At 41.7% G+C, this 23,309-nt stretch overlaps 1 long non-coding RNA gene across 1 annotated transcript; it reads right to left on the reverse strand.

Moving 5' to 3' along the window:
* Window positions 1-771: 771 nt before the first annotated feature.
* LOC120515117 lies at window positions 772-23,080 on the reverse strand. The gene is made up of 3 exons (XR_005630595.1): window positions 22,997-23,080; window positions 2,953-3,097; window positions 772-812 (listed from the first exon to the last, which is right to left on the reverse strand). It is a non-coding gene; the product is annotated as an uncharacterized LOC120515117 (long non-coding RNA).
* Between the last annotated feature and the right edge of the window lie 229 nt (window positions 23,081-23,309).

A 23,309-nucleotide genomic window follows, 5' to 3' on the forward strand; every position in this document is an offset into this window, starting at 1 on the left:
AAGTATATTCAGCAACCCCCAAGAAGGTTTGTATAAAATGTCTATGAACATTAAGTGGATATAACAAGATATTTTATATGATATGTAAAAGCAATCAATTAATCCTCACAATAGTTAGAAGCCAGATTTTAAATTATCTCAGCTATAATAATTTTATGTGAGATTAGAACTGAACAAAGTACTCTAGAATGGTGCAGCATGTTCAGTGCTGTGCCTCCTAAGTTCATGGAGTCAGGCTTGATTCTTGGAATGGTCACTGTTTCTGTGGTTTATATATATTATCCTTTTTTCTGTTTGGCAGTCTGGTTTTCTCAACATCCCAAAATCATGTAGATTAGACTGACTAGCATCCTAAACTGTCATGTTAAGTCTGAGAGTCAGTTTGTTCCCAAGTGTGTACTCATTCTCTGGTTGATTTAGGCCTGCCATCCCAAATTTTCAGCAGCCATGTAATGGATAATATCTTAAGTTCACTCATCCAGAGTTCAAGAGGCTAGGAACCAAATATGGTATAACTAGAGAAGGGCTTAAGTAATTATAAAGGTCTAGTATGTTAAGATGTACCAATGGAATGCACTGTTACTGATTAGATTCAAAACAAAACAGGCAGACAGCTTTACATGAGAATTTTTTAAATTTTTTTTAATAGAAAGGCTGTTTAAATCTAAACATCCCAGAATACTGGTTCTCTGAACATTGGTAATACCATAGCATCTCTTTATGTCATGTGACACCATTTGCCTCTCACCTTTCCTTCAACACCAACACCGCAGTCTGTTCTTGGATCATGCTGACATCATTTCCACCATCCCCTGTTAATTAATGGCAAAACTGAACAATGTGAAAACAACACCCTGATGTAAAATGCAATACTGAGCTGCAGTAATTAATGCATAATTACACCACATTTATGTAATCAAAGTTGACAAACTTCTCCATTCAGTCAGCTGGCAGCAATTTCGCTTTTTAAACAAATTTAGTCAGGTGTGTTTTATCTCTGCTTGTTTGAGACATCCTTACATACTGCTTTCTGCAATATCTGCAGTCACCTGTTGAATATTTGCATTCTTCAGAGTGCTGGACATAATGAAGTCTATGGACTATCAACAAAACTGGGGACTCTGGAGGCAGCTGATAGGTACCGCAGTCCAAGCAGAATGCGGCTTTGTGGTTGCTGAGGGCAAAAACTCGGGCATGGGAGGAGTTTGAGAGGCCATGGAGAACACTTCGACGGTTTTGAGGAGATTCGGGTCCACCATCTGGCGTCTCAGGAGGGGAAGCAGTGTAGTGTCAACACTGTATATGGTGGGATGAGGCTGCTGACCTCGACTGGGACATTATGGGTTGCTGGGGAGTATTTCAAGACGTTCTCAATCCCACTAACATACCTTCCACGAGAAAGCAGAGCCTGGGGACTCAGAGGTGAGCCCCATCTCTGGGACTGAGGTCACCGAGGTGGTCAAAAAACTCCTTGGTGCCAGGGACCTGGGTGATGAATCGCCCAGAGTTCCTCAAGGCTCTGGATGTTGTGGGACTGTCTTAGTTGACACGCCTCTGCAACATTGCATGGTTATCATGGACAGTGCCTCTGGATTGGCAGACAGGGTGGTGGTCCCCTCTTTAAGAAGGGGGACCGAGGTGTGTTCCAACTACAGAGGGATCACACTCCTCCCTGGAAAAGTCTATTCAGGGAGAGGAGGGTCCGCAGACAGTCGAACCTTGGATTCAGGAGGAACAGTTGGTTTTCATCCTGATCGCGGAACAGTAGACCAGCTCTACACCCTTGGCAGAGTCCTGGAGGGCATGCCCAACCAGTCTACTTGTGTTTTGTGGACTTGGAAAAGGCGTTCGACCATGTCCCTTGGGGAATCCTGTGGGGGTACTCCGAGAGTATGTGGTACTGGACCCCGTGATAAGGGCTGTTCATCCCTGTACAATGGTGTCAGAGCTTGGTCCGCATTGCCGGCAGTAAGTCGAACCCGTCCAGTGACGGACTCTGTCAGGGCTGCCCTTTGTCACCGATTCTGTTCATAACTTATGGACAGAATTTCAGGGCAGCCAGCGCTGCTGAGGGGGTCCAGTTTGGTGGTCTCAGGATTGGGTTACTACTTTACAGATGATGTTGTCCTGTTTGCTTCATCAGGCCATGATCTTCAGCTCTCTGGATCGGGGTTCACAGCCGAGTGTTAGCGGCTTTGGATGGGAATCAGCACTTCCAAACCAGGACCATGGTCCTCAGCCGGAAAAGGGTGGAGTGCCCCTCTCAGGGTTGGTAGTGAGATTCTGCCCAAAGTGGAAGAGTTCAAATATCTCAGGATCTTTTTCACAAGTGAGGGAAGAATGGATTGGGAGATCGACAGGCGGATCGGTGCGGTGTCGCAGTGATGCAAGCTCTGCACGGGTCTGTCGGGTGAAAAGGACTGAGCGTAAGGCAAAGCTCTCAATTTCAGTCGATTCACGCTCCCTACCCTCACCTATGGTCATGAGCTATGGGTAGTGACCGAAAGAACAAGATCGCAAATACAAGCGGTGAAATGAGCCTCCTCCAGGAGTGTCTGGGCTTTCCCTTAAAGATAGGGTGAGAAGCCAGTCATCCGGGAGGGGCTCAGAGTAGACCACTGCTCCTCCGGATCGAGAGGGAGTTAGATGATGCTCGGCATCTGATCAGATGCCTCCTGGACGCCTCCCTGGTGAGGTGTTCCGCACGCCTAACCGGGAGGAGGCCCCGGGAAGACCCAGGACACGCTGGAGGATTATGTCTCGGCTGGCCTGGGAACTCGATTCTCTCAGAAGATTGAAGAAGTGGCTGGGTAGAGGAAAGTCTAGGCATCTCTGCTCAAGCTACTGCCCCGCGCACCGATCTCGGATAAGCGGAAGAAGAATGGATGGATGGACTATTCAAAGGATCATGACTGGTTTTTAAAACAATGGAATGAATATGTTGATACTGACCAACAGCACAGGTAAGTTTGCCAGTACGCTCCTGCAGCAACCTAACAATCTGGGCCTTCTGTGTGGGAGCCACTCTGCAGCAGATGACAGCTGGACACTGACAAGCCAGCTCCATGAATTCATACTCGTAGAACTTTAAACAAACCTGAGGGTACAAGAGAATACATTTAAGTTGCTTATTGTTACTGCAAATATAAGAAAAGCAACAGTATAACAAGTATACCAGTTTTAAAAAAAGCTTGGACTATTAGAATGCTGGTGTATTATAAAGACAACAGTGCCTTAGCCATGTTGTGCTATGCTAAATGCTGATGAGCACAATTGCAAATATGATAGGACACTCCTAGCAAATGCCTGGGTTTCTAGCAAATGCCTGGGTTTTTCTATGTGTACATTTAATAGGACACTTCCTATCAGCAGACTGAACACAATCCATTTTCTAGTACAGTTTTACATGTTATGTTACATTTTTCTTATGGTTACAAAGCAGCAGTTATTTCTGCACTGTACTCTTCAATTTTTGTCAATATTGTTGTGTCAGCTGAGTGTTTTTCCTAATAAAAAGAACAACCTTTAATTTACTACATGTTTTATTTTCTAAATAGCTTTATGAATACTGTATACTGTATGTAAAAAGTATGTTTAAACAGGTTAAGAAAATTTGGTTTGTTAAAATATGGCAAAATATAAAAATGCTGCTTAAAATACCATGAACACCAATAAAAGATCTTCAGCCTTAATGAATACAAAATGGCTGCACTGCAAGCAGATGCTGTTCTTACCAAGCCCAATGGAATGGCCCTTTCTTACAGTGTTGTAGACTGTTTTGGCTTGGCCACATTAGCACTAGTTCATGTCTTGTCAAGTTCTAGAAGCTGCTATCTTTAAGGGAGTAAAATTTTCCAAATTTACAGAGTTATTTTGAAGAGCACCTAAAAATGTAAGGAAAATGGTAATTTTTAAAAATTAACGAGTAAAAGTTGTACACTACTGTAACAGTAGTGGAGACATAGTAGAGATTGTGTTGAAAAAGGCAATGTAGAACCCAAGAGCAGATTCACAAAGCAAATGTGTTTATAGTGTTTTAACACTAGACCAGAATGCTCTAAAACTGCTTACAAAGCTTTTTGCAATTATTTTCAGTGACACTATTTACATCTAAGATTTTTAGCAGGGAGTGGTTTAGAAACTCCTGTCAACCACGTTTTTTTGGCGTGAATTTCACCCAAATGCTTGTTCATCAAAAATGTTGAATCAACTGTGTTCATTCAGAAGTCTTATACCTCAATATATTATAAAAACCTATGTAAGTGAAATATTGTCTAATAAAAGTAGCTTTTTCCCCAATATAGGGTTTTTACTGTCCTGGGTATGACGTTAAACTGCATCTGGCCAAACAAGTGGTCCTCCAACTTGCAGGGAAATCATAGGGATTGGCACTCCAGCCACCGTAAAAAAAATTTCACAAAGCTCCAAGACTACAGAAAGGACTCCTTTTTGCTCTCCATGGTACTAGTTCTGCTGCAGCCACCCATAGGAAGGCTGCTCACATCATGAAGGGGATGGCGGAAAGCCCTCAGGAGCCCCATCCCCAGAAGAGTCCAAACTGTTGGAGAGCCAATGGGATCAGGTCTGTTGGGGATCAGAACTGGTGTGATGCTGAGGGCCGCTGCACGGCAGCATTCGGGTCCCAATTTGAGGCGGCCCAAACATTATGTGGGTGCATGGAATGTCTTGTCTCTCCGGCAAGATGATCATCTTCCTCTGCTGTCGGAGGAGCTGCGTAAACTCTGCATTTCAGTGGCGGCACTCTCTGAGGTGCGCAGAGTAGGGACTGGCTGGACTTCTGTAGATGGATACACTTTTTATTGGTTTGGTCGGTCTGATGGCTGTCATAAACGGGGAGTAGCTGTTGCTGTAACGGATTGGCTTATTCTGATATCACTGCTTTCAACAAGCGAATTATGGGACTCAGATTACGCATATTCTGGGTGCCTTGTCTGTTGTCTCAGTGTATGCTTTGACGTGGTTAGTGATGTCTCGTGAGGGAGACATTTTATTCGCAGCTTCGCTCGGTGGTGGATGAGTGCCCACGAGGTGACACTCCTCTGGTCATGGGTGACTTCATTGCAGCCACTGGCACTGACCACGGCTGGCTATGAGGATTGTCTCGGTCCCCATGGGTGTGGTGATCGTGGTCAAAGTGGCTCCATGTTCCTTGACTTTGCAAAAGGTCTGGGGCTGTGAATCACTGAATCCTGGTTCCAGCACCCTGAACCACATCATTGGACTTGGTACTCCAATACTGCTGGTGTGGTGAAGGAGATCGATCACATCCTCGTGGGCAGATATTGGAGGCTCTTGCAAAACTGCAGGGTCTACAGAAATGCCCAGTTTGTGAATTTTGACCACAGACTTGTTGTTGCTACTCTTAGGATCCAACTCAGGTCCAGTAGGTTAACACCTACTAGGAAAATGAGCCTGGACTTGGCCAGACTCCAAGACCAGGCTGTTTCTAATGAGTTCACATGCAGTTTGTGTGAGGAACTTTCAGATTTGAGTACGACTGTCAATCCTAATGATGAGGGAGACCTTCTGTGACAAGACCCTGAAGGTTGCTGAGGATTGTGTTGGTGTTACTGTGTTCCCAGAAGAAGGTGTTTCATCTCGCAGGGCACTCTGGATATCACTGAGAGGAGTTGCAATGCACAGCTCAATGAAAATTCTGGTTCTTGAGGCTTATCCTCCAATTAGCTGTGAACCACCCAATCTCAATGAGATTGCACAGGTGGTGAACCAGCTGAGGGGGGAAAAGGCTGCAGGGATCTGTGCTTTCCGGCATGAACTTCCCCAGGCTGGTGGTAAGGCCGTTCTCCTGGCATTGCAAGCAATCTTTGCTTCAATTTGGGAGACTGGCATCATCCCAACTGACTGGAAAACGGGACTTGTCATCCATATCTGGAAAGGGAAGGGTGATCGCCTGGATTGCAGCAACTACTGGGTGATAACACTGCTCTTGGTGCCGGGTAAGGTCCTTGCTACGGTTGTCCTCAATAGGATCCGTGATCACTTGCTCACCTACCAGTGACTGGAACGGTCTGGTTTTACTCCTAAGAATTCTACCATCGACCGCATGCTGGCACTGAGGGTTCTCATGGAGCGCAAACGAGAATATTGGCAGAGTTTCTTTGCAGACTTTGTTAATTTTTTGCAAAGTGTTTCACTCCATGGATCGAGCTGCCCTGTGGGACATCCAGAGGGTTCGCGAGAGCCCCTCAAGGTTGCTGGATATCATGGCTGGCCTGTACACGCTGGTACTGTGAGTGCTGTGCCAAGTGGAGGCAGAACCTCTGCGTTTTTCCCAGTTGATTCTGGGGTTCATCAAGGGGTGTGTCCTTGCTCCTACTCTGTTCAATGCTTGTATGGACAGGGTGTTGGGCAAGGTCATGGGGTCCAGCAGCTTTCGGGCATCTGTTGGTGAAGAAAAATTCACGGATCTTGACTTTGCTGACGATGCTGTGATCTTTGCGGAGTCAATGGAGGCTCTGATCGGGGCGCTCGTGAGACTGGAGCGGCGAAGCAGTCTGAGTGTCTGGGTTTGCGATTGTCCTGGATAAAAACCAAGATCCAGACCTTTAATGACCTCTTGGGCACAGCCATCTGCAGTGTGTCTGTTTGCAGAGAGAGTGTTGACCTTGTTAAGAGGTTTAATTACATTGGCTGCAACATTCATGTCTCTGGTGATTCTTCCTATGAAATCAGTAGACGGATTGGGAGAGCATGGGGGGTCATGAGGTCGCTGGAAAGGGGTGTGGCACTCCTGATATCTATGCAATAGGACGAAGGTTCAAATCTTTAGAGTCCTGGTGCTTCCTGTTTTGCTATATGGTTGCGAGACATGGACATTATCCAGTGACCTGAGACGAAGACTGGACTTCTTTGGTACTGTGTTTCTCCGGAAAATGCTTGGGTACCATTGGTTTGACTTTGTGTTAAATGAGCAGTTGTTCATGGAGTCCCGAATGAGGCACATTACCTGCATTGTGAGGGAGTGTCAGTTACGGCACTACGGTCATGTGACGCGTTTTCCTGAGGGTAATCCGGCTTGTAAGATCCTCATTATTGGGGATCCGAGTGGCTGGACCAGGCCAAGTGGTCGCCCACATAACACCTGGCTGCGGCAGAAAGAGGGTCATTTCCAGAGGGTGGGACTGGACCGCGTGTCTGCCTGGGGTTTTGCAAAGTTGTTTCATTGTGTAGTGGGTGTGGCAACGCACTGTACCAGTGCATGCTCCCCTACTTGACTTGACAGGGTTTTTTGCATCCTGCAGACCACTCATGGAGCTTATGACCCCACCTCCTGTGGGAGATGAATCTCGGGAGGATGCCTTTGAGAGAAACAGAGTCAAATATCTCTTGAAGTTTAAGTTTGCTGTTTGCTTTTTGAAACACTAATATTTTTTTCTACAAGTTCAAGAAAAAAGTGTTATTAAAAGGATTATTAAAGTTTTATTGGTGCAACTGCGAACCTGATATGCAACAAATATGTGCATTCACAATACCGACAACACCTCCTCTTTATTACTGTGACCTCAAGAATTAAAAACATTACAAGTCATAGAAGACATGTTGGAAACATACTGTAACCACACAGTAAAAATGCCTGAAATCACCTGAACAATACCTAGAAAAATACTTAAAAATGCTTACAAAATGCCACTAAAAAGCTTTAAAAAATGCTAAATGCAGGACATTTACAATGCTCAATTGTGAATGAGCACTAAGAGACATGGAACTGTTCTTAAGTTAAACATTAATATTAAACATATGAAGATACTACAGTTCAAATTTGAAATATTTTATGTATATTAATAATAATAATAATAATACATTTTATTTTATATAGCACCTTTCCCATGCTCAAGGCACTTACAGAATATAAGAAAGAACGGCAGGGTATACAGTATATAGCATTGTACAAACCAAATAAATAAATAAGATTACGACAGTGAATTTAGAGAAAAAAAGCCTAACAGACAACATAATTGATGGTCTAACACACACATACAGGTTAAATGAGCATCTTGACAGAGGTAAACTGAGAGAAAGGTACTAAAGTCAAGCAGAGTTAAAAGCCTTCATGAACAGATGAGTTTTGAGTTGTTTTTTTAAAAGAATTCATGGAGTCAGGTGTTCCAATTAATTTTGGTAGGTCATTCCAGAGTCTGGGTGCTATATAGTTGAAGGACCTTTCACCCAAGGAATGTAGATTAGTGTGGGTACAACAAGATTGCCAGAATCAGAGGACCTTAGTGGGCGGGCAGGCACATAGTGATGGAGAAGGTCACTGATGTAGTTTGGCGAGAGGTTATTTAAAGCTTTGTAGGTTATTAGTAGGATTTTATATTTGATTCTGTAAGACACAGGGAGCCAGTGAAGACGGAGCAGGATGGGTGTGATGTGCTCGCTGCTGCTGGTTCAAGTAAGGACTCTTGCAGCTGAGTTTTGAATAAGCTGGAGCACTGATATAAGATTAGATGGGGCACCTGCCAGCAGCGAGTTACAATAATCGATGTGGGATGTGATAAAAGCATGTACAAGTTTCTCAGCATTAGAAAAGGAGAGGAAGGAGCAAACACGGGATATGTTACAGAGGTGAAAGTAATAAAGTTTCATAATGTGGTTTATGTGGGTGGAATAAGAGAGGGAGGAATCAAAAATCATACCAAGATTCTTTGCAGTAGGGGCAGGTCTGATGAGATCACTGCAAAGATGGACTGGGAAACAGCTCATTTTATTAAGTTGCATTTTAGCCCAAATTTGCAGGAGTTCAGTTTTGTTGCAGTTTAATTTTAAAGAGTTCTGCTCCATCCAGGTTTTAATTTCACTAAGGCAGGTTGTGAGCTGAGAAAGGTCTGATGAAGTTCCACTTTTAACACTGAAGTAGAGTTGAGTATCATCTGCATACCAATGATAGCCCAGTCCATAACTACGAATAATTTGGCCAAGGAGACGCATATAAATACAGAAGAGAAGAGGGCTGAGGACAGAGCCCTGAGGAACTCCTTGTGTGACTGGCAATGAGCTGGATCTGCTGTTGCCAAGACTAACACACTCTTCTTGCCTATCAGTCAGATAGGACTTGAACCATTGGAGGGCAGTGTCAGAGATACCCAGCATGTTCTCCATTCTGGACAGTAGAATGTCATGTCTGACATTGTCAAATGCTGCACTGAGGTCTAACAGAATTAATATGCTGGTTTGTCCAGAGTCTGCTGCCATAAGCAAATCATTGGTTACCCGTAGCAGAGCAGTTTCACAGCTGTGCTGCACCCTGAAACCAGATTGAAAGGGTTCCATCAAGTTATTAGTGGTTAAGTAATTGGTGAGCTGGGAGGCTAAAACACGCTCAAGAAGTTTTGACAGGAAAGGTACCGTAGATCCTGTTATATAAGCCGAGAATTTCGTCCTAGATTTTTGGCTTGGAGTTTGGGGTCGGTTTATATACGAGTATCGCTTCAGATTCAAGATTTCCAGCGCAATGCCGGTTTTGCCGATGAAACGGAAGTAAATAATGATGAAACCACAGAGCCATCTTTCAGATGAAGAAGTAACTTTGCATGCCGGTACTTTAAATTAAATAAAGAATTTATTCAAAAAAGTGTTTTAGTTGTTCATTTTATTAATAAAATTTATAATAAATTACCGGGAAGTTTAAAATAAAAATTTTTGTTTTGATTTACGATCAACATCTTGCGTTACGACCCGGATGCAGTCACGTGTATCCGCTTGCGCGATTGTAAACAAACAACCGAAAGCGTTAGTAGCATCAGTTGGAGCCCAGATACAGGTGTTTGTGGATGTAATTTCGATCATTGCAGTGATTTACCTATACATATAATTCATTAAGACCATGCAAGCAAGACACATAATTGCTAAGGAAGGAAGGAAGAGAAGGTAAAGAAAGCTATCAAAATCAAAACGAAGAGGGAAATTGTGTGGAAATATGCAAGTGCTGTTCGTGTGACCGATCTCGCTAATATGTGCAGCATGTCAAAATCCACCATCTCGACAATTTTACAAGGAAAAGATTTGCATAAGGAGGCTCTTCTAAACAATAACCATCTTCTGTTTCATTCTCCTGCTCCTGCCTTCCTGCAGCCCAAAGATGTCAAATTAAATGGTGAGTACAGCATGAAATTGTTGTTTCTAGAATAGAATGCCTTTTATTGTCACTATACACATCTACAATGAGATTAAAAGCAGCTCCTTCAGTGCAGAAAAAAAGTTCTGTATAAGGCTTGTATGGTTGTTTTTTTAGCCTTAGCATAAAGCCAGATCTGCGGCCCCACTTCTGCTTTCTTTCCCTCCTCCGTCTGTGTCGTCTTCTAGACCCGACAACAATCCATGGAGAGCCCGCTGGTCTCGCTATGTTGTCTGGGACGTTGTGCGTGTGATGAAAAACACTCGAAACAGATGTCTGGCTTTGGACACCGATGTCTATAAGGGTGTAGCGGATGTTCGCCAAACCGATCGTGCACAAACAAGGAAAAAAAAAAAAGTACAAAAACAACAAAAAAGTACACTGAAAAGGAGAGCCCTGAGCTGCTGCCACCATGCGCCCGCCATGCTCCTAGTTTAATCTAGCCTACTTCTGGTAGGCTAGGCACTTTATAACTTTTGGTTAGCACATTAGAAAAATTATTGGTGTTTTGGTAAATTATGCACATTATACAACCCTTTTTTATTATGAAAAGGTTAAGTAAGTGTTGCAGTGGGAGGTTCAGAACGCATTATGGGTTAGCCTTGCGAGCAATTAAGTTCGTAAGTCAAGGGTCCACTGCATTGCAGTATTTAAGCTAATCAAATTTATAACGAGTCTCCGGAAATGCACCCTACCGATGTACCGTATTTGCGTATATAGTTTCCTTTTTTTGTTTTTTTTTAATACCGTGTCCTGTTCGACTGTGAAGCAATCAGAATTGATGTGTAAATGCTGGCGACTAGCCTTACAGTTTTTCTCTCAGGTGGAGCGTTACAGCTTCTGCTGACGTCACGGCTGATACCAAAACTTTATTAGAAATATTTTCAGATGTTTTTAAGATTCGAACCGGACACGGAGACAAAAGTGAAAGAAAAAGAAGAGAGAAAAGGAGAGATGGAGGTAAAGGGGGAAGGGGGAGGTTTTGTACAGAATAAACAATAAATGAACCAGAATCCGCTTCTAGACCTGCAGAAAGAGAGGGGAACCACAAGACAAAAACATTGCTGCATCAGCTACATGAAGATATATAAAAGTAAAATGTTTGGTGACAATCACACAGTAATTATTACTAAGGCATTTAGGGCCAACCACAGCCTTATGTCATGTGCTGAAGATGTCCAAGTCATACTTATGAAAGCACGATGTGAGCACCTGTGCGAGTACGCACGCTTGTATGTGTAAGGTTTCTCTATAGGAGCCCAATAGTGAGTGTGAAGGGCCACAGACCTGCCCCCAAAAACGTGGGAAGATGGAGGGAGTTCCAAGCCCAGAGATCCAGAGGTCACCCCAGAGCGCGGAGACCCCAGGGAGACCGTCACCAGAGAAGCCCCAACCCCCTCGAGGCGCAGAGGATCACCCCGGGGGGCCACAACCAGCAGCCGGCAGAGTCCCGGGAGATATCAACGGCAACCCCCAGGCCGCCCAGCCGCTCACCCGAGTGGCGGGCCGGAACCCAGCAGCCCGGGACCCAAGGGCGACCCACCCGCCGAGGACCCAACAGAGCCCAGGGACCCAGATCCCACCAGGCAGCCACCGGGAGCGACCAGACAGATGCTTAAAAAAAAAAAAATAATGTGGCAGGGGGAGGGTAGGCAAAGATGTTGTAGCATTGCCAGATGTCCCAGGAGAGGGGAGGAGTCCAAAACCCCACCTGACATATACAGTCACACACAAACACAGTCATACACTCCCTCCCTCATGCTCTCACATACACATACAACCCAAGACTTACAAGGATGTACGCCAGACACCCATTCACACTCCCCATATACACCCTACTAACTCTGGTCCTGGTGCTGCCGCATCAAGGCCCAACCATTCCCGGACGCCAGAGTTAGCCCCGTTCCGCTGGGGTAATAATGAGCAGGCACCCCCGTCCAACGCCGAGTAAAGCAACCCACCACTCCAGACCACTCCTAGCCTCCAGCCGCGGGCAGCTAACTGAGAACAGAGGTGTGATAAGACCTCTAGTCTCCCTCCACCAGCTCCAATGTAATATTGATGTGTGTTGATAAGGTGCATTTTGTGGTTGGGGAGCGGGCAGTGCTGGCATCATGTGGCCTACACCAGCTGATGCCAACACACAGCCCCACTTCCCCAAAACCCTCCGTGACTAGGTGCAGTTTAAAATTGGAAGTGGGCACCGGCACTCGGAGTGAGGCTGAAATTTCCCCCCACCGGATGCCGTTGAGTGTGCCCACTCCCAAGGCCCTAAGTGTGCATTTGTGTGGAATGTTGTTTGTGGAAGTGTTTAATGTGCAAATAAAATTGGGGGGTAGGCTGCCACAGGACTGCGGAAATGGGATCCATACCCACACCCCAAGGCCCTATGTGCATGTTTGTGTGATGATGTGAAGGAGCAGGAGGAGGGAAATGTCTGAGGATGGGGAGGAATGGCTGAGGGGCCTGAGCCTACAGGAGCCAGCTCCCCTACTGGCCCCAATGGGCACCTCCGCTCCCAAAATCCACCCGGGGCATGGAGGCCCCAGCCCATCTAGCCATGGCCCAAAGCAGCAGCATCACAGAGCCCCACGGAGTCCGAGGCCACCAACACACACCACCCCAGCAGAATATTTACTCCCATCCCCACATTTACTCAACATTCAGACTAAGTAAGACATAAGACACCCAGGTAAAGTTGGATCCTCCCACTCCCGGACATCCCCTCCCCATGGTGGAACAGAAGTGTTCTCATCCTGAGCTCCCGGAGCCAGGGCCCGGCACTGCCCCATGTTCGGCCCTCTTCCCGGCAGCGTACATGCCAGGACCCAATCCCCAAGGCCCCACAGATCCCCATCCGGGACGGCCGCCCTCATACCCCAAGCCACCAGGCCCCACCCAGACCCACCCAGGGGCATGCAGCCACCAGGCAGCGACCCGCAGCCACCGTCAAGACCCCCCAAGGCCCCACACACAACTACCAGAAGTCCCCCCCCGAGGCAACCCAAGCACCACCAGAGTGGGCAGCAGCCCCAGCCCAAGACCCCCTAGTGAACCCACCCCAGGGATCCTCCAGATACTCAAGCTCAGACTCTCCACCACATCAACCACAGCATCCCGCAGGACATATCAATGACCCTCCATCATCGCTATGTGATGGAACCGATCAAAGGAGCCCAGAGAGATTGATTTGAAGTGGAGGCAGAGGCTGTCTCAAGTGTAATATGATCCAATAAAAGATTTCTATACTGGTTAATGCAAAGATTATCTTTGTTTTTCCAGTTTATGAGGATAGTTTTCTTAGCGATGCATATGGCAGTGAGAACCACGTGAACCAAATTTGTTTCAATCGGGACATCCTCTAGGTTCCCCAGCAAGCAAAATGAGGGGGAAGTTGGGATATCACATTTCAGACACTTTGACAGGTCTTCACATACTCTATACCAGAATCCCTGAACAGGTGGACATGACCACAGTGCGTGGATATAACTGTCAGGAATGTTGTCTGTGCAGTGTGTGCAGGTGTCAGATGGCACAAATCCCATCCTGAACATCCGATGACCTGTATAGTGTACTCTGTGTAGAATTTTGTATTGAATTAATTGTAAATTGGGGTTTCTGATCGTTTTAAAAGTTTTTAAACAAGTTTGGGACCAGAAAGTCTGATCAAAGCTAACTAATAGATCCTCCTCCCATTTGCCTATAGGAATTGCTATTGTATCATCTATTTTGGTCAATGTTTTATATACTTTAGACAGTAATTTGGGGTGTTTGAGATTACAGAAGTCTAATACCCTTGATAGTGTTTGTAATTCTACTTTAAAGCTTAAATTTTTCTTTAACTACTGATTTAATTTGGAGATATTCTAAAATCTATTCTTGTCTATCCCAAATTGGGAGACTATTCTGTTAAATGGAATGAAATCCAATCCTTCAAATATGTGTTCCATGTATAGAATTCCTTTACTTTTCCAGTATGGGAGGTTCATCATTTTATTGTTTTGCAATATGTCAGGATTATTCCAGATGGGTGTGCGTCTGCATGGAATTAGTGAAGACTCTGTCATTTTTAGATATTCCCACCATGCTGTCAGTGAGGTACTGATATTAATACTTTTAAAGCTTTCATGCTTTCTTATTTTTGAGCTAATAAACGGTAGGTCCGAAAGCTCTATAGTATTGCAAAGTGTCTGTTCTACATCTAACCAGGACTCATCCAGCGGGTTATGTTGCAACCATCTTGGTATATATTGGAGCCTGTTGGTTAAGAAATAATGATAGAAGTTGGGTAGATCCAGCCCTCCTCTATCTTTGGTCTTCTGTAGTGTTTTAAGCTAATTCGTGGAGGTTTATCCTTCCAAAGGAATTTAGTGATGGAGGAGTCCAGGGATCTAAACCAATCAGATGATGGCTTGTTTGGGATCATAGAAAATAAGTAATTGATTCTTGGTAAAACCATCATTTTAATTGTGGCAACCCTCCCCATAAGTGATATCGGTAAGGATTTCCATCTAGCAAGATCATCTTCCACTTTCTTTAATAGTGGGATGTAGTTTAGTTTAGTTAGATCTGCCAGCCTGGGAGAGACATGAATGCCCAGGTATGTAATATTCCCTGATTCCAATTGTGTATTAAGGGAATTGACAAAAGAGAAATTAATTGGAAGAACTGTGGATTTTAACCAGTTTATTGAATAATCTGAAACTCTTGAAAAGGAGTTTATTAGTTCAATTGCCTGGGAGAGAGAGGATTGAGAATTCTGAAGAAAAGTAACACGTCATCTGCATAAAGACTGATTTTATGTTCTATGTTCTTACACTTTATGCCTTTAATAACTGTAGTTTGCCTGATTGCTGCTGCTAGTGGTTCAATAAAGATAGCAAATAGCGAGGGGGAGAGGGCATCCCTGCCTGGTCCCCCTCTGAAGACAGAAGCTATCTGATGTTTGGTCATTTGTCCTGACGCATGCTGTTGGTGAACTGTATAATATTTTTAACCAGTTTATGAAGAAGTTTCCAAAACCAAATTTATGTAAAGTTGCAAATAAGAACTTCCAGTTAACTCTATCAAAAGCCTTTTCTGCATCGAGAGATAATATACTGGTTTCCATGTTTCTGCTATAAGAAAAGTCTATTAAGTTGAGTAATCTACGTGAATTTGTGGATGAATGTCTCCCCTTAATGAAACCAGTTTGGTCTGGATGTATTATGAAAGGGGTTACCTTCTCTAATCTTTTTGCAAGGGCTTTACAAATTATTTTCAGGTCAACATTAATAAGAGAAATTGGGCGATAGCTGGTAGGAAATATAGGATCTTTGCCTGGTTTTAACAGGAGACTAATGTTGGCTGAATTCATGTTTGGCTGTAGTCTACCATTTTCTTCTATTTCACTCATCATTCTGAAGAATGTTGGAGCCAGAATGATCCAGAATTCTTTGTAGAACTCTGCTGGAAACCCATCTGGACCTGGAGCCTTCTATTAGGCATGGAGTTAAGAGCTTCCTGAAGCTCATCTGATGTTAATGGCGAGTCCAGGACTGTAGCTTGGCTATCTGATAATTTAGGAAGTATTATCCTGTCTAGAAACTCATTGATCTCATTATCTGATGGGTTAATCTGTGGTGAGTACAAGGTTTTGTAAAAATCTCTGAAAGTGTTGTTTATTCTTTCAGGATCATATACTATATTCCCAGTTGAGTCTTTAACAGCAGATATGGCAGTTTTCTCTTTTGTTTATGGCTAAAAGCTTGCCTGATTTATTACCGTGTTCAAAGTTTTCTATTCGTAGTCTTTGTGCTAAAATTGTGTTTTTTTGTCAATAATTCCTTTAAGTTCTAGTTTATTTTTACGCAATTTGTTTTGTAATTCTTCTTCTGGGGATGCCTCTAAAGACTTAATGATTTCTTCCAATTCCTGAATACGTTTTTTTTCTATTTTTTCTTATGTGATGAGAAGGAAATTATTTTACCTCTCATCACTGCTTTCCTGCCTCCCAGAGAACAGATGCTGATGTTCCAGGAAGGTCATTGTGTTCTAAATATAAAGCCCACTCTTTTTTATAATATTCCACAAAACCTTCATCTTTAAGCAGTGACGTATTAAACCTCCAGTTTTACCTGATGGGATTGTTTTCTTATTTAACAGAGTTAAAGAAACTGGAGCATGATAGCTGACAACTATAGGGTGTATCTCAGTGTCTGAAATGTCAGCCAATAATGAGTATACTCTCTACGGCTGGGATAAAAAGATCGCCATGCATCACAAAGCCCATAATCACTTATATACTGTTTGACTATATTAGTGGAATGCCAATTGCGCTGAGTCCCAGCTGTACTGAGCCTGTCTGAAGAATAATCCATCCAAAAATTAAAATCTCCCGCAAGTATAAGTGGACAGTCCAAGTGTTCGGAGACTACAGAGAAAAAATTATGAAAGAATGCGGGGTCATCTATGTTTGGTCAGTATATGCTAACAATACATAAGCTTTGATTTTGTATAGATAGTTTTAGTATTATAAATCTACCATCTGGATCTAAGACTGTGTCCAATACTGTGAAATTGATATTTGTGTGTATTAAAATAGCTACACCTCTTTGTCTAGAGTTATAGGGGGCAGAGAACAGTCTGGGAAACTCAGACGTTTTAAGTTCATCTGCAACTGTGGCAGACCTATGAGTCTCTTGTAATAAGACAACATCTGCCTGCATTCTTTTAAGCTGATCAAAAATCTTTAATCTCTTCTCTCTAGAGCCAGTTCCATGAACATTCCAAATGACAAACCTTAGTGTACCCATAGTTGTGTGTGTGAGTAGCTAATGTATGGGGCCTTCATGTGAATAAATTAAGTAAATAAATGTATAATTTAATCTGAAAAAATAAAGCAATAAATAAGTAAATAAAAATATATGTATAATAATGCTAATAATAATAATAATATTATTAATACTGATGATAATAATATTAATGCTGAAAATAATAATAATAATAATATTAATACTGAAAATAATAATAATGCTGATGATAATAATAATAATAATAATAATAATAATAGTGCTAATGATAATAATAATACTGATGATAATAATAATAATAATAATGCTGATAATAATAATAATACTAATGCTGATAATAATCAGACAATTATAATAATAATAATAAAAATAATAATCAGACAGAACCAAGAGTGTTTGTGGTTCTATGATAAAATGTAATAATTATAATCCAGTGTTTGTATGCGCGCGTTGTGTGTGTGCTGACGCAGTGTAGGAAAGTTGTGTGATTGTGTCATCCGGATGTAAAGCTCCAGAAGCAGGTAAAAGAAGGAAAGGAAAGAGTGATAAAGGTTAAAAAAAGAAGTAAAAAGAAAAGGTGCTAGAGGTGTGGGGTGGTGAGAGAACAGGTGATCCCATATAGTTTCAACACAAAGGTTTCATTTTACCAAACATCTCCACAATCACTTCCTGGTTTCCATCAAAAATGCCAGCAGTCTCAAATTCTCACCGATAAACATGATAAATATACCTGAAGAGACACTTTTAAGGAAATTTAGGAAATTTTGCTTGGAGAAAGGGGTCGGCTTAAATACCAGTCATCGGCAAATACATATAATTTATAGGTAGAGAAGGGGGTTGGCTAATATACCGAGTCGGCTTGTATTCTGGGATCTACGGTAAGTGGGAAATAGGTCGAAAATTGTTAAGACTGTCAGCATCAAGGCCAGACTTTTTAAACATTGGGGTTACAGAAGCAATTTTAAAAGTGAGCAGCACAGAGCCAGTGTCACGGGATGAGTTTATTATTGTTGTAACAGTCAGGATTATGGCATGAAGGCAGGATTTAAGTAATGTGCTGGGGATGGGGTCCAGTACACAAGTAGTCGGCGTTATCTTACAAAGCAGGTTATTAACAAATGCAGATGTGACTGATGAAAACTTAGAGAAGGAGCTGGATGGAGTGGGAAAACAGGAGAGATATAAACAGATGATGTATTTATGTTAGTTTAATTATTCAGATCTTTAATTTTGTTACGGAAAAAGTGGAGGAATTCCTCACAGACTTCAGTAGAAGAGGTAGCTGGGCCAGATGCGGGTACGAGTAGTTTATTAACTACAGAAAACAAAACCATTGGGTTATCATGGCCACTTTCTATTATTCTGCCATAGTGGCGTTCTTAGCAGCAGTTTGTGCTTCTCTGTAATGGCCAAACCAACAGTCTTCTTTTCCTAATTTCTTCAGCTATACTGGGCTTTCAGCGAGATTCCGAAAATTTTCCACTGGCATCACATCAGGAATGTTTCTAGCCTATTAAGTTCTGTCTACAAAAAAAGTGTAGCGGCCTCATGTATAAACATAGCACATGCACAAAAATGTTGCATATACCTGTTTCCATGCTTACATCGTCATGTATAAAAACTAAACTTGGTGTAAAGCTATGCACATTCTCACGACAGCTCAAACCATTGCATACGCAAGTTTTCGGCTCGGTTTTGCAAACTGGCGGCACCCACCGTTAAAGCAGTGCTACTGTTCCTCTGTGGTTTCCCTTTATTTTTTCAGATTCACATCCCTGATGCGGTTTTATCAAATACACTGAAATTAACTGCATATCGTTTTTTAGTTTATGGCATCTGATTGTAATTAACCTGTAACCATATAATGGTGCATGAAATGGCCAAATTATTCCAAATACTATAGATGCTTTAGTGTTGTTACGCTCAGTGCACCATTCAGAGTATTTTAACCCACTGTATCTGAGTGTGGAATCACAGCTATACAGCAGCTGATCGGAAAGCTCTACAGCAGATTGTGTCAAGAGCGGAGAGAATTATCAGGATACAGCTTCTAGCACACACTGCCTCAGCCATGGGCATAGTCGGTTTGAACTTCTCCCATTCGGCAAATGCTTCAGTGCCTTTCCTGTATGGACCTTGTGGTTCAGAAACAGTTTCATCCCAAGAGCTGTAAATTGACTCAATCAGTCCATCAAGTGCTCCCGGTAGAACTGTTTGTAATTATATGTACAATTACCTCACTGCAAACTTACACCACAGTTCTAATTTTGCACAACCTGAGCCACTTATGCTTTCATATTATATATTTTTCATTGTTTTTTTTAAATCATATTATTATTGTTATTTTACCATTTTATAGTAAAATAAGTCTATGGAGGATCTGCATATCTATCTATCTATTGAATCTCATTGTACCATAAAATAACAATAAAGGAATTCAATTCAATAGAAGTGAGCATGTATTTACTGATGATGACGACTGGCTTCTAAGTCAATTTTTATTTCCAGATGCTATCATCTAAGAGCTCTTGATATCATTTTTAAGATGAAATGCAGTAAAGTATATGTATTACATTATACAGATAATTTTTTAATTTCATTTAAATAATGTATACTGTTAATAATTAAACGTATAGACACGGTGGACAGCAGTAGCAATGAACTGGCGCCCTGTTCATGGATTGTTCCTGCCTCGTGTTGTATGCTTGCTGAGACTGGTATGACCAAGCATGGATAGATGGATGGAATAATTAAACACAAAGATATTTCAATGTTCTTTAAAGGTTTTGAAGAATCGGCATTCTAAGCTTACAGATGGCTTGACATTTATTAAAGAGCTTATTGTGTGGTGATTGGTTACTTGAAGAAAGAAAATGAAGGACAAAAATTGTGGGTTAGTACATTAGAAAGAGACAGTACAGCTGCAATAAATTAATTTAATCAAGGGTTGACAATGGCGCAGCAAGCATCTTGCGGAGGGCGGGGCAGGGTGCCACCGTGCCCTCATGTTTAATATATGCGTTAATCCCTATCATCATGAAAATTATATCAAGTATAAATCTTAGTATTTAAAATGTTCAGAGAGCTGTAATATCATGAATGTAATGTATTATGTGTCCTATCGATGTAAGAGAAAGCCTGTTTAAGAAGCACATAGTGATTCACACACAAAGAGTACAGAAAAGAAGAAGATATAGAATATAAAACATTTAATGTGCTACTTTAGTTACAATGGGATCTGAGAAACTAGTAAATGAAACAATTTTAAGATGACAAAATAAACTATGTGATTAAAGTAAAAATTTTGACCTTTTTTCTCCATTGCGTTCCTGTTTATTTTCTTTTTTCTACACTCTAATATGCTTCCATATGACACTCAGACGGTGGGGTACGACATGCCCTTTCACAGCAATTTTGACATTCGACCACTTCTTATTATTTCGGGCACTGTGATGCTTTCTGAACTTGAAGTTTTGAGTTTCTCTGCCACTCAGTGTCACTCAATCAACTTTCTTTTGTTGTTTATACCACTGTTTAAACCAACAAATAGTAAGTTTTTCTATGTCTCCACTTGGTATTTGCTAAAATTCTTCTCTTTTTCCCTGTGCTTTTGCCATTGTCTTTTCACTGAATATTCAAAGAGGCATATTCCTGGGAGAAGTCGGGGTGAGGCAGCAGGTGCATACACATGTGTTACATTTTACATTGACCGGGATTTATGTAGCGGAAGAACATGGAAGTTGACATATGCACAAATTTATACATCTGGATTTTTTTGTGTGTATAAACATTTCTGTTTTTGTCTGTAAGCCATGTTTTAGTGTGAATTCTATGCACACCATTATACATGAGGCCTCAGGTCTCTTAGCCATAGAGGTGGACTGGGATGATAAGTGCTTGAAGTAGTCACATCTTAGTCTTGATTGTTGTATTTTTTTTTTGCTAAGTGAACCAGTTTAGTGACCCAAAGGTAGCAATGGCTTGACCGATTTGGCTGAGAACCTCGGAGGTAGAGGCTATTTTCTTCACCAGTATGACTAAGCCAAGATATATGAATTCCACTACTTGCTCAAGCTGAATGCCATAAAGGTAGACTGCAGCTGGAGATCTGTAAGACATCATTGCTTTTGTTTTTTCAGCATTGATTTACATCCCACATCCCACACAATTGTGCCTCACTTGTGACTGTTTGTAGAGTATCTGCATAAACATTTTCAGCCATAATGCATTGATCACCATTTTGAACAGTAGGTGCGATGTGACGCAGTCTTGTCAGACATCTGTTCGAATAGGGTAGTCTTTTGAGAATGCCCCATTGGTTTCAATACAGCTTCTTGTGTTTTTGTATGTTTTCCGAAATAGTTGGATGCTCTTGTCATGTACTTGCTCTCTCTGGAAGTCCGTCAACAGGGCTGTCCAGTGAATGAACTCAGAGGCAGCTTTATAGTTGGTAAGTAATTAGGATAACATATTGGAGATTTAAGGAAAGCCTGAAAGCTTACTTGGCTAACATAATTTTGCTCTTTCCATGTGGTTTCACATGGGCGAGCATGACTATAGCATTAAAATACGGATAGAGGATGGGAAACATTGACGGGGAAAAAAAAAATCAAAGGACAAACATACAGAATAAAACCTGCCTAAGCCTCCCTTTCAGCTAGATGACTACAAAAAATATAAAGCACATAAAGCCTAAGCTACAATTAAGTGGATAAGGAATAAAGAGGTAAGATTTCCTAAGCTGCCCATTCAAAAAAAATAAAAATGATAAAACATTAACATCCAGTCATTTTTTAAACTCACTTTTCCAGAGCAGGGTCATGGGAAGCTGGAGGTTATGCCAGCAAGCATCTGCCACAAAGCAGGACCAATCCCTAGAGCGCACCAGCCACCACAGAGTGAATGCACATACACATACAAACCCAAGTCCAATTCAGCATCAATAATCAACCTAACCTCCATGTCTCTTGACTGTATAATAAAACCAGAGTACTCAGAGGAAACACATAAAACATGGGCAGAAAATGCAAGCTCCATGCAAAGAACAACTTGGACTTGAACACTAGCCTCCATGTGCGGAGGCAGCAGTGCTATCAGTGTTTTTTTTTTTTTAGTCTAAGTCAGCTGAAAAGAAAGGTGAAGTTTGTATGGAAGAGTAAAATGTCTCAAACAATGTGTAAAATTACACATTAGATCTATGAAAATCTATTTGCTTCAAACCATGCCTGCATGAAATATTACTGTTAGGGGATGGAACAGTACTACTGTACAGGGTGCATTCTCATTTCCTGCTCCCAGATTATCTTTCTTATACTGTACACAATGGGCAGTGGCACCTACTCATCGTGATTTCATTTCTGGCTACAAGGAGCTGAGCATTCTCGCCCTGCTCTACTCAGATTCTGAGCAGTCAGCTATGCACTTTAAAAAATTATTTTTATGTACATACACACGCTTATATAGTTTATATAAACTTTGTAGTACAATATCCAAAATAAATAAAATCTGTTGCTATCTGAGCTATATAGCTATCAGGAGTAATCAATAAGTAACAGTACAGTTATTTTTCTTTTCTATTGTATGGTAAATGTGCTTTACTGTTTCTTTGAGCATCATCTAAATAAACAAGTACTCTATATTGTTAATGCATTCCAGACATTATAAAGAATAATAACAAAATCAGTGACATCCTTGGATAAAATTTTCATTTCAACTGTAAGAGAAATTCAAACTAGCATAGACTTCATAAAAACAGAAGACATTCAAATTCTAGAAGACCACAATCTTTATCAGAGAGACTTTCCTGATGTTTTATATTACGTTCATGATCTCAATTGTTTTTTTCTCCATGTGATCACAGATTTAATTAAGAATAATAAATATTCTGTATATTAATGTGTAAATACAAGGGCACTGCAACCTTTAAGGTACATCACTTATTATAAGTCCAGGATTGACCAAAACCTCATTTTAACTTACTCTGAGAAAAAACTAACAAAAGGGCAATACAGCTTTAATAAATGGCTAATGCATAGTTGTAAAGGCATACTTCTAATGAGTCTCCCGAAATCACCAAAGCACAATCATGTTTTCTCCTGAAAGCATTGAGTTCTAAATGGGCCTCTCCTCGTGTTGTTACCTAAAACATAAAGAAAAAAATATTAAAATGTTAGCAGCTGAGAAATCCTACAGGGCACCATATTGTATTTCCTTTGGAAATTTAGACAGATTATAAAAACCTCAGCAACTGGCCTAATAATTAGAATGATGATACGATTCAAGCCATCTTAAAATGGTCTAAAGTGTATGATTCTGCAAAGGGTATCATCTCAGGAATGCCCAAAAGCTGTTCCAAAGCGGTT

This window comes from Polypterus senegalus, chromosome 14, assembly GCF_016835505.1.
Source record: "Polypterus senegalus isolate Bchr_013 chromosome 14, ASM1683550v1, whole genome shotgun sequence".
NCBI classification, from domain to species: Eukaryota; Metazoa; Chordata; class Cladistia; order Polypteriformes; family Polypteridae; genus Polypterus; species Polypterus senegalus.